Below are 12,125 nucleotides of genomic sequence, written 5' to 3'. Positions count from 1 at the left end.
TTCCCTTCCCTTCCCTTCCCTTCCCTTCCCTTCCCTTCCCTTCCCTTTCTTTCACATTCTTAACAGTTTAAATAGATACCCATCTGCTCAGAATGATTGGTCCTAATCCTTTCTAGTGACAGGACAATAAATTGTTTCCCAGAACTGTTTCTATTTACTGTATAAAACTTTTTCTTTTAATGTTTATTTATTTATTTTGAGAGGGTAGGGGCATGGGGTTTGATCTCATGAACTGTTAGATCATCACCTGACTGGAAATCAAGAGTAGGACATTTAACCAACTAAGCCACCCAAGTGCCCCTAGAACTTTTTAAATAAAAGGGACTCATTGTGTAAGGATCTTACTGTTATTCTGGGTTTTCATCTTATTTTTCAGTATAATCCTGGAAAGCAGGAACCATCTGAATAAGTGCTGAGAGCAGTGCTGTTTTACTGCTGCCTCATTCATTCATGGCTCTTAATAATGATAAGCTGAGTAATCAAGACATTAAACCATATTGCTTAAATTTTGATTAACAAGATGGTGTGTGACATGTTATATAACTTCATATATAAACTTGTTAAAATTCTAACATGAATTGGTGCAAAAATAGACAAATACTTAGCAATATTTAAACATCTATGATTTGATTAGAAATTTGGATCTGCAAGCCTCAGATTTAATCCTGATAACAGCTCTATGGAATAAGTGGTCACATCATGCACAACTTATGGATGAGGCAGGAGGACGTCACTGAAATGTAGATTCGTGAGGTGACCTGCCCAAGGTCACACAGAGTAGAAACTGAAATGCTAGATTTCCATTTTGCCCCTGCAGTTTTGGTCTTCAGAAAGATTCATTTCCTGAGTTTTGGATAGCAGACCTTTAATTGTAGTTTTATATATGTATATATATTCAATTTTTCTTAGAATTAAAGAGATGGTTGTTAATCTGTAGTACCTTGATTCCTCCCTTGTGTCTTTCTTCTCTATTAGAATAACATTCATAGCTCTCCAAGTCTTCTGTTTCCCTCCCCAGTCCTTAGCCAATTATCAACAATTTTTGTCAAAGACTTTCTATTTCCCTTGCTGCTTCTTTCATAGTACTGGAATCAGATTTATCTGGGCTAAATGCCCAGTTCTAGTTAGCTTTTCACCCTTCTGAAATTATCAGCTAGAATTCGCCCAAGCTAAGCAGTTCTAGTGGAGAAAATAAATACTGATATTAAGTAACAAAAGAGAACTGTCTTCATCTATGGCCAGCAGTAGATTTATAGTTCTAGATTCTTATCTGTTCTGGCAAAACAGATTGTTAATAATTGGTGTGCTTTAAATGATAAACAAAAATATCACCAAAATCAACAAACATCAGCCTCACTGACAGTTCATTTCTTTGTTTTAGAGGGTGGTGAATCTAGTGTCCTGGAAGTCCTTGTCATTGCCCTGTGTTCTATCAGAACCTTGAAATATGCTGTTCTCATATGGAAGAACCATGCTACATGGACTTGGAGTTGCTTTTCCAGCAACGATGATTGATTTTCACTACAAATGGACCCTTTCTCAAGCAGTTTCCTCTGTGGCTAGTGGTGCCCATTTGCAAGATGATCAGATGAGGTTAGACACACAGTTCATGAACATGGGGGAGAAAACCAAGTGGTACACATGACCAGTTCAACTCGTGACTCACCTGTACTACACACAGACCAAAGGAACCAATTGCTCACAAGGCCAAAACAGAACAAGCAAAGAAATGGAGTCCTTAATTATTTTTCTGCTCTTTTTGCACACTTGCACAGTGAAACTTACTGCTTTCGGAATCTTAAGGAAAAACATTTCTACTTGATAGATGATTGCTAGTCGTCAAGAGTGTTCTCTCACACCTCTGTGAATATGACATTTCTCAGGTAAACTCCCTTTTTTTTTTTACTTCTTAAACTTAATTACCTATTAAAAATATGTTTGGGAAAAGATGACCCTGGTATTTGGATTGATATTACAACCAGTCATCAACCCACAACCTTGTGTAGGTAAAACTGTATTTTGAAAGAAGTGGCACCATTAATCTTTGCTTTAGGGTGGTTCAGTACCAGGAATTAAAGACAGTCTGTGTGAAAGTTCCATACAAGCTGGGGACCAGCTTCAAACTGGATGGCTTTCAGAAGCATTATGATCCCATCTTATTATGGGATGCCTTTGAACTGACATTTCAATTGTGGTTTCCTGGTGCCCTACCACTTTACCTCCCTCCTCCCAACCACCTTCCATCCCCGGCTCCAGATCAAACCCCTGGAGAGTGATGAACTGAATGGAGACTGACTACATTCAGCTGAATCCACCATGCCCTGCCTAAGCACTGTGACTTGATTCCTGGCCCCCTCCTTGAGCCTTGCAGCCAGATTAGTCAGTCTTCCTAGCCCAAAGCACACACATTCTTGGCTTACTCCTTCAGGCCAATCATCGCTTGAGGTCACACAAGCCCCTGGCTATGGCAATGCCAATTATAACAAGCATGGCTTGGTGACCTCCTAATTGTATGAAACCAATTACATTATACTTGTTGTTCATTCAACAATAAACAGCTTTTGTGCCCACTAAATTGGGGCATACTACTAAATTTGCTGAGTGTAATTTGGCAATACTTCTCCAAATCATTAACTGCTTAAGGCTTTTTAAATAAAGCACATCTTTGTGCTTCTTGCCTTCAGAGCATGTTACCTTCTTGTGTATATTTTCCTACCCATTTCATTACATCTTACTTATGTTTCTGCACAATGTTTCCCCATATGCCTCAGGGCCCTTATGTTTTTCTGAATTCCAAATGAAGCAAAGAGGTAGGATGAAGGAGGGGTGGAACTCACCAAATTTGCACTAAATTCCTTTCTCTTTTTGATTCAAAATTCCAGAACAATGAAAAGCAATGAAAGGATAAATATGTGAGTAAATCTAAATGAATACTGACTGTATTTGTTACAATAATAGGAAGGTCTTTGGGGATTTATAAAATATTTGGGGTTTATAACATATTTGGGATTTATAAAGTATTTATAATTAAAATACATGAGAATAATACGTTGGCAGGAAGGTAAATAGAGTTTAAGTATTTGAAGGTCCTTGCATTGTCTGGGAAGAAGTAAAACTACTAATTTATTTTACACTTTGATAAATCAAGGATGCATATCAAAGTAATCCCTAGGGAAAACACTAAAGGAACAGTAAAATAGCATAAAACTACAAATCTAATTCGGGGAGAAATGCCATAATACAAAATGAGAAGGCAAGAAAAGAAAGAAAAGGAAACTAAAATGTGCAGGACAAATAGAAGGCAAATAGTAAAATGGTAGTTTAAACCGAATCAAAGCAATTGTTATATTAATATAAGTAGATTAAATGCTCATGTTCATTACAAAGAAAAAAAACCTAAAAATTCTGTTTTAAGAGAAAAAATTTGTTTTCAATTTGAGAGAGAGGGAGAGAGAGAGTGAGTGGGGGAGAGGAGCAGAGGGAGAGAGAGACAGACAGACAGACTATCCCAAGCTGGCTCCACGCCAGCTTGGAGCCTGATGTGGGGTTCGATCCCACAACCCTGGGATCATGACCAGAGGTGAAATCAAGAGTTAGACGTTCAACAGACTGAGCCACCCAGATGCCCCAAGAGAAACAATTTAAATATAAGGACACAAGTTAAAGAAAAAAAGATGAAAAAATACTATGCAAACACTAATCAAAAGAAAATTGGCTTTGCAATATCAATATCAGACAAAGCTGACTTTAAGGAAAAAAAAGATTACTAGACAATAAAAAATAATACTATGTAGTGAAAAAAGTTTTAGTTTACCAGGAAAATGTAGAAATTCAGGATAGAAATGCATTTAATCACAGAGCCTCCATATAGATAAAGCAAAAATAGGTAAAACTAAAGGGAAAATGAATACACACAATTACACCGAGAGATTTTAACATATTTCTCTTAGTAACTAAACAAATAAACATACATTTTCAGAAATGAATAGAAAATATGAATAACACGATTAAAAACTTTGAACTACTTGATATACATAGAAGGCTACACAAAATACATAATCTATTCAAGCACTGAGAGAATGTTAAAAGAAAATGATCATATGCTAGCCTTAAGGCAAGTCTAAATACATTTCAAAAATTACAATATACAGATTTTGTTCCTTCACTACAATGCAAATCTGATAGAAACAACATTGATGACAACAAAACCAGAAAAATCTCCTTCTTTTGGAAAAGAAGACACACACTTCCAAAGATCTCATGGTTTAAAGAAGATAAAATTGAAATTGAAAATTGAAATTTCAAACTGAATGAAAATGAAAATATCACATATGAAATCTTGTGGGCCCTTAAGAAGGCCTATAGCCCCTCCTTCCTTCCTTACATCTCCTTATCTTTTTACCCACTGCACTCAATTTACAAGAGAAGAAAATACAAATAGAATTTGTATCTGAGATGGTCTGTTATAAAAGTGAACTTAAGGGTTTTGAAGGGCCACTTAGAGAAGAAGGGAAAAGTCTTGACCATGTCTTTCCAAAGGCAGAACTAGAACACAAGGGTAGAAATTCAAGGAAGGCAGATTTTTTAAAAAAATGTTTATTTTTGAGAGAGAGAGAAAGAGGGAGGGAGAGAGAGAGCAGGGAAGGGCAGAGAGAGAGACACAGAATCCAAAGCAGGCTCCAGGCTCTGAGCTGTCAGCACAGAGCCTGATCCAGGGCTTGAACCCACGAACACGAGATCATAACCTGAGCCCAAGTCAGACGCTTAACTGACTGAGCCACCCTGGGGCCCCAAGGAAGGCAGATTTTAGTTCAGGGTAAGAAAAAAAAAAAACTATGGTCATTGGACATTTTAATATATTAATAAGTAATGAGGTTCCCGTCCCTGGAAATATGCAAATGATGTAATGTGGATCTCAGTGGTGGTGGGGATTTGACAGGTCATCTGTGTTTAAAAACGATGTGAAGGCACTGCATGAAAATATGGCAGAATGTTAACAATTTCTGAATCTGAATCTGATGGCAGGTGTTGAATGTTCATTGTATCACACATTCAACTTTGAGTTTGAAAATGTTAATCAAAAAAATCAAAAAACAGATGCTGCAGGAACCCTAATGTAGAAAGTTGTGAGGGTTCAACAAAATTCAATGTCTATGCGTTGTCTCATTTGACACATGATGCACGTACATATATCTCTGTAGAGTTGTAATGTTTACTTCTATACTTTCATAATTTATCCCCTACCATCTGAAAACCTTGCTCTATGATAAAGTATAGCAAGGAAAGGTCTCATCTTAAGTGGTTATTTTATTCCTCTTCCTTGAGCAATGTAGGAGTTAAAATCTAGACTTAGTATTTTTTTGTCCTGTATGAATTATTTTTCAGGAAGGAATGCTCTGCAACCTTCATCATATTAAGGCATAAGATTATTCAGTGATCAAAATGTTAAATTTGAACAACTATCAGCTTGTGTCCAAATCTTTCATATACTGTTAAACCAAGTGAGACTTGACTTTTTGGTTTTGTTCCAAATTGATACTACAGTTGCCATTTTCCCCAAGTTATTCATGAATTATCATGCATATTTGAATTTAAGTTGCTGATAAATTGTGTTTGACATACGCAGGATGTGGGATATCCCCTCCTGTCTGTGTTAAAACACGTTCAGTGTTGTGAGGTAACAGCATTCAAGTAACTCCTGAGTATTAGTTCAAGGAGTACCTAAAGGCAATAGGAAACTAAAGAAAATACTGTTCAATAGAACTACTGACCCGGTGAGTGTTTCAATCCTAAAGACTTCTCAAGCTAGCATATTAAATAGTCTTTGGACTTTTAAATGAGTTTGAAGCATTTTACCTTACATTTCCATCGGAGGCAAAATTGTATTTGGACTATGTATTCTCTGTGCTTGCTTCGGCAGCACATATACTAAAATTGGAACAATACAGAGAAGATTAGCATGGTCCCTGCGTAAGGATGACACGCAAATTCATGGACTGTATGTTCTGAGATCTGGGAGACAGAGATCTGTTCTGAGAGACGGAGATCTCTTTCAGTTTTAAAAATCCAAAAGTAAAGCCTATTTTACCAAATTCCTGAATGCTGTTGTAAAAAATACTCATTTTCCAACTCTTCTTTCTTCTGCCCTCTCTAACTTAAAATATTGGATCCTGGGAAACCTGAATAACATGCTCTTGCTTTTTGATGAACCATGATCATAGGTCTCTATTTCTTCTTCCCTTCTTTTTCATTTTTCAGCAGTGGATTCTGATCTATAGTATAAAAGGAGCATCTAAAAGTGGACTCATCTTTCAGGATTAAATGGCTCTGTTAGCAGAGTGGGATGAACAGAAAGTGCTCCTCCATGTTTAAATGCACTACTGTGTACCTGTAAAGTTACATACTTTCAGGAATTTAGAGTTGCTTAATGCTTGTTTGGCAGCATAAACTCTGAAAAAAAAATCTCATGGGGAAACACGCCCCATACACAGTTTCTATGTCTGTAGAGTACAAAGGGAGATGGACCTTTGCCAGTTATACAGTCGATATGTTAAAGGTAGATGCCAAACTAAGTCAGTCTTTAAGGGAATTTCTTGGCATGAATCAACACAGAAGAAAAAAGAAAGACTGTGTTCTTAGATCTGATATATATATATATATATATATATATATATATATATATATATACTCAAAATGGTTACTGCATGGAGCACATCCGTAGAGTCTATCATATTCCAAGTTTTCATTTTAGAAGAAAATGGAAAAATTGAACAGTTCATATTGTTAATTTTGAAATTAGCCTGGAATTATTTTTCCCTAGAAATGTAATAATTTGTTTATGGAAACCTCAAAATGAAAATCTTTGGCTTCAGGCATGTATGTGGTTAATGTGGATGATTGTGAGGCTGCCAGATAGGTATAAGGACCTATCAGCCAGGGATCTGTTTCAGGGCTTCCAGAGTTACAACAATCATACTATTTTCTCACTGCACAATATTTTTAAATCGTAGGTTATTATATTTGAGACTTTTTTGGTGCTTGTGCTAGCTTTTTTCTAACCTAATTATACCAAGAATTTATTATACCAAGAATTAGAGTTTATGGGAGGACTTGTTGATCTTTTTAGAAAGTCTGAGAACCCTAGAATAAATTTTTTTTCTTATGGAACTCACTGACAGAATGATATGAAATATGACTGAGACACAAGAGTGGGTAAGATCACAGGTCTTAGCATCGAGTAGGTCTCAGTTCAAATTCAAGAAATACCACATTTTAGGTGTGTATTCAGGGAAAGTTATTTAACCTTTCCAAGTTTCACTGCCACATCTGTCAAGGAGGGATAATACCTATTTCATAATGGTATTGTGAGTACTAATTGAAATAACACCCCCTCTCCTGCAAATGGTACCTGGTTGACACTAAGTGTTCAATAAATTGTATTTAACATTGTGAGATGACTATAAGTCAGTGTATATCAGGTTGGCACCTCTGTTGTCTACAGATGGAATGAAGCAAAAAACTGCAGAAAGTCAGGGCTTTTAATATAATTTTCTATGCACTTGTCTATAATTACATATCCTATCCTTGTTTCCTTGCTCAGTGTCCTATTTTGAATGTGGTCTGTCATGACTGAAATCCAGTCAGGAGAATGACCACAGCATTGAATGACTTCCCTTCCTTTGGCATAGTCCAGATAAATGGATATGAGAATAGGCAAAATCAGCCTTTCTTAAAGTTTTTCTCATTGGGGAAACTGCATTTAAACAAAGGAGATATGGCAAAACAAAAAGAAATCTAGTATTATTTTGTGATACGAAAGGACAGTTAATTGCTTCACAGCAATGGAGTATTAATGTTTATAAAGGCTACTTAGCAAACATAGCTTTAATTAGAGCTCTAATTAGAACCTATATGTTACTCTGAGAAAGAACTTTTGTGTGAACAAGTTCCAACTATGAAAAAGCTATGAAAATGTAAATTTCAGCAGCAATTTTTATTATATTGGCTAAGAACAGGATATTATGGTCATCATCTTTCAAGACAGTGCTGAAGTTACAAATCAGAACCAAAGAACAGATGGGGAATATTTTCAAGTGTAGTGGAAACAACTGCATGTAAAGTCAGGACAAGTATTTCTGGTTGTTTATTCATAAGGACAAGGCTCAGAGTTAGACTCTAAGATGAAAACATTGACATCTGACTTTTCACATGAGGAGTCTCCACAAAACATAATGGTGATCTGAATAATTTGCAGTTGATGAAGCATCCATTCAATCACACCATACAGGAAAGTTTGATTTTGAGCCATTTGTTGTTGTTGTTGTTGTTGTTGTAAATGCAATGCTAGTAATATGGTAAGACCGTGGCATATTAAAAATAGTCTTTAGGAAGATTAATTTTGGTTTCCTTCAAACACTAAATGACCTCTTCCCAATGCTTTCATTATAGTTGTAGGTAAATTATGTATGTGGATATGACAGACTCTTGTTTCGATATCAAGGGTTTAACTGAGAAAATTAACAGGAAAAAAATGAAAGAATTTCAAGCTTGAAGAAAAACACTGTGCATATGGTTATAGTGTGACAAACTGGCAGGTGGCTAGGCTGACTTCTTTCCGTCATCTTCTTATACTATCTTTCTCTATCTTCCACCTCTAACTCCTTCTTGCTCTTTAAACATTCAATTTTGTATTTGCCCTTTCTCAATTTCACCCTGATCAGTCAGACCATTCTTTTTAAGTTTATTTATTTTGAGAGAGAGAGAGAGAGAGAGAGAGAGAGAGAGAAAGAGAGAGAGAGAGAGAGCAGGGGGGGAGCAGAGAGAGAGGGAGGGAGAGAGAGAATCCCAGGTAGTCTCTGCACTGTCAGCACAGAGCCTGACAAGGGGCTCAAACCCACAACTGTGAGATAATGACCTAAGCCGAAATCAAGAGCTGATGCTTAACCAACTGAGACACCAGGTGCCGCAACAGACTATTCTTTTAACTTCAGAGCTCTGACTGCTGTCACATCCAAACTAGTGTTAGGACATCTCTTCCTGGTTTGTAGGCCTTGGGCACTGCTGCTTCACCAATGGTTTGGGAGGGCTGTTTTCCTGGCCCAGTGCTGTGACCCTCCAGTGCACCAATTGGGAGCTCAGCAGGGTGCCCCTGCCATCTTTATCTCCTCAGTGAAGGTGGGCTGCTGTCCAGGCCCCCAGAACTCCAACACCTGCAACTAGTCTCATCATTACTCATGTAGATGTTGATAAAATGCAGAAGGTCCTGTATGATTAGCTTGCACCTCACTGCAACATAACAGGTGGTTTAATATAAAAACAAGTCTTTTCCTTAAATTCCAACTTATCAATGCATTCTTATATGATCATCAGCCAGGCTACATACTGCCATGTGTAAGACACATGTTGCCATCTGTCTGACTTTGCCCCCCATGAGCCTCTCCCCAGCCCCTGTACTTTAATAGGATAGATTTCTTTTCAAGGTCCAGCTCATGCCCACCTTCTTTATGCTTCTTTTCCCAGATTACTTTGGGTCAATGTAAGATCACTACAGAAAGCAGCTTGTCCAGTTGACTTTGGGACAGCTGTATCCTCGTTAAGAAAGAACAGCAGCAGCAAACTTGCTATCTCTAGAAAGTCAACTGCCTTGAGAGGTCTTAAATAGTCGCTCCCAACCTCCTCCTTAACCAGAGCCTTCTTAAGGGTAAAAGCATGCCCCTTTGTCTGGTTCAGGGTCCTAAACAAGTTGTGCTCTGACTACCGAATGCTGGCATTCTTTATTAGGAAACCAGCTGCTGGATAACCCGAGGTACACATCAGTGGCCCATATAAATTTTATGGCCCCAATTTGTTGAAGGTACCAACTGGGCTTTCCATTGGATTTGATGCATAAATTCTAGCACCGTTATATTACAACATGGCAAAACACAATAAATAACACTCAATGCTTCCATAGTATTTATACAATTGTTACGACATTATTTTTTTCTTTTACAAGACTAAGGGATTCCCTGCCAAGTAAGGTGAATGTATAGAACTTCTTGTAGCTTGAAAGGCTGAGTTAAATTTTACTTTCAAATTAGTCTTCCAATAAGTTTTAGTACAAGCTTTAAGATGGAATAAATCCCAAGTAGTAAAAATCCTTTACGAGTTACAGTTATATTCTGGATGGATAAAATCATAATGGCCTGGAACAACGCACTAACTGCTGAGTGGATTTTTAATGCTGATGTTTTTAGCTGTTTCTTGAGCTATTTTCCCTATTGCATTGCATTTCATTAAAAATTTGAGCTGTGCTATTTTTAGAATGAAATCCATACTTAATTTGCCCTTATAGCACTGTTATAAATGGAGACTAGAACCAGTCCTGATTACTTACAATGAAATTATCTGAGTCAACAAAGTTAGGATTCAGAAATGTTTTAAAAGTAAATGATGTGTTTATCTCCTCTGTGAGCGAAGCAAGCAGACTTCCTTTGGGTTTGCAGTAGTCCCATATTTGTACAGGACATCTTTCACTTGGTGCAGAGGAAAACTCACTATGTCCTTTTCCACCATCTTCAGGATGAAATCTAAACTTTTTAATGTGCTGTGCAAGGCCCTTCATGATTTGATCCTTACCTACAGTCATGTGCTGCACACTGAATCATACAGAACACCTGTCCCCTTCTTTTGTCTTTTACTTCTGACCTTAGCAAGTGCTCTTCCCTCTGCATGGAACATTCTTTCTCCTTTCCCCCCTTCTCTTTCTCCAAATTGTTAAAGGCTAATGCCCACAACTTCCTTAGACTGAGGCCTGATGTCACCTTCTCTGGGAAGTCTTTAAAATGCGACTCAAAATGCCACATTGTCAATGCTGTCCACTTCCTCATAGGTGGTGAACTTTTGAGGGTGGGCAGGCAATATAAGCTTTTATCTTTGTATTCTCAGCATCTTTGTATTGTGTGCTCTGCACACAATAGTTACTCAACTCAAGTTTGTTGAATCATCTTACAGTTATAGGATAGTGAGTCTGTGGTCTTGTGCTATCTCCCAAACTGTAATTATCAAAGCAAATGTTAAAACTTTCTTTCCCCATATTATCCCCAAATCAAATGTAAAAGAATAAAGTAAATCTAGACAACTAATACATAATCTCCAGAAGACACCACTCTTGTAAAGGAGAAGCACAGGCGTGACTATTGCTTATGGAGTGTTTTAGAATGGAAGCTTAAACAGATCAATAAACAGACAAAATAGGTGTTTTACCTTTGCAAAGTTCTAGCTGTTGGGTAGGTCTTAAACACACACATGTGTGCGTGCACACACACACCCACACACTATCACGACTTAGTGAAGGGAGATCTAAATCTAGTTAAGACTCCTTTGGATTATTTCATAAGGTAAACTATATAGTCTTATGTTCTTAAGTTCTTGCTTTATTAGCTTAGCAGTCCAGCCTTACTCCCACTCTCAAACAGCCCCTTCTTTTTTTGTATTCCATTTAAATTCTTATTTTTAATGAAGATAATTTTTAACTAGGAAATGCATTTCCCCTAGCCATACCAGGAGAACTTTTGCTCTCCTCTGTATATAACCAGATTATTTCTTGGTTCATGCTTACATGCAAAATGGATGATAGGGGGCATATAGAGGAAAGTGGGCCTATGGATAATTACCTCTTGCCATAATTTCCTGTAATTGCGAAAACCTTGTTATAATCAGAGCATGACTCTGCTTAGGTTATGTTCATTGCATTTCACAGCATCACAGCCTTAACCATATTAGAAATAAGAGAGTACTATTAAAGGTCTATGTTCAGACATAGTTTATGGTTAGAGACTTACTCTGTATTCCTTCAGCCATATATTATGACTAATGAACATTCTACAGTTTAATGGATGTGAACATGAGTCGAAAGGCTGATTGTTCAGGAGATCATTTAAGGGCTTGTTTAGCTTCTAACTGGTTATTTCATGGGGTGTAAGAGCTGAAATTATACCAAAATATTATTAATTTACAATTTGATGTTTACCTTTGTAATACTTATGAATAAATATGTTGCCAAACAATATTATAAACCATTTACCCTACTTAGTTAGAGTCATCTTTGACTCAAGATTTGAGTCATCACTTACATGCAAAAATAA

At 37.0% G+C, this 12,125-nt stretch overlaps 1 protein-coding gene and 1 non-coding gene across 3 annotated transcripts in view; one reads left to right on the top strand and one right to left on the bottom strand.

Annotated features, from left to right (window-relative positions):
* The window catches only part of EFEMP1 (EGF containing fibulin extracellular matrix protein 1), a 59,335-nt gene that overhangs the window by 22,181 nt on the left and 25,029 nt on the right, over nucleotides 1-12,125 (bottom strand). The window lies entirely within an intron of this gene.
* LOC121016501 (U6 spliceosomal RNA) lies at nucleotides 5,905-6,008 on the top strand. The gene has a single exon (XR_005784316.1). It is a non-coding gene; the product is annotated as a U6 spliceosomal RNA (small nuclear RNA).

The sequence above is a fragment of the Herpailurus yagouaroundi genome, unplaced genomic scaffold, assembly GCF_014898765.1.
Source record: "Herpailurus yagouaroundi ecotype Mexico unplaced genomic scaffold, PumYag 210, whole genome shotgun sequence".
Classification (NCBI taxonomy): domain Eukaryota; kingdom Metazoa; phylum Chordata; class Mammalia; order Carnivora; family Felidae; genus Herpailurus; species Herpailurus yagouaroundi.
Note: the sequence above shows the minus strand (reverse complement) of the source record. Positions and strands in the feature narration are given on the sequence as shown.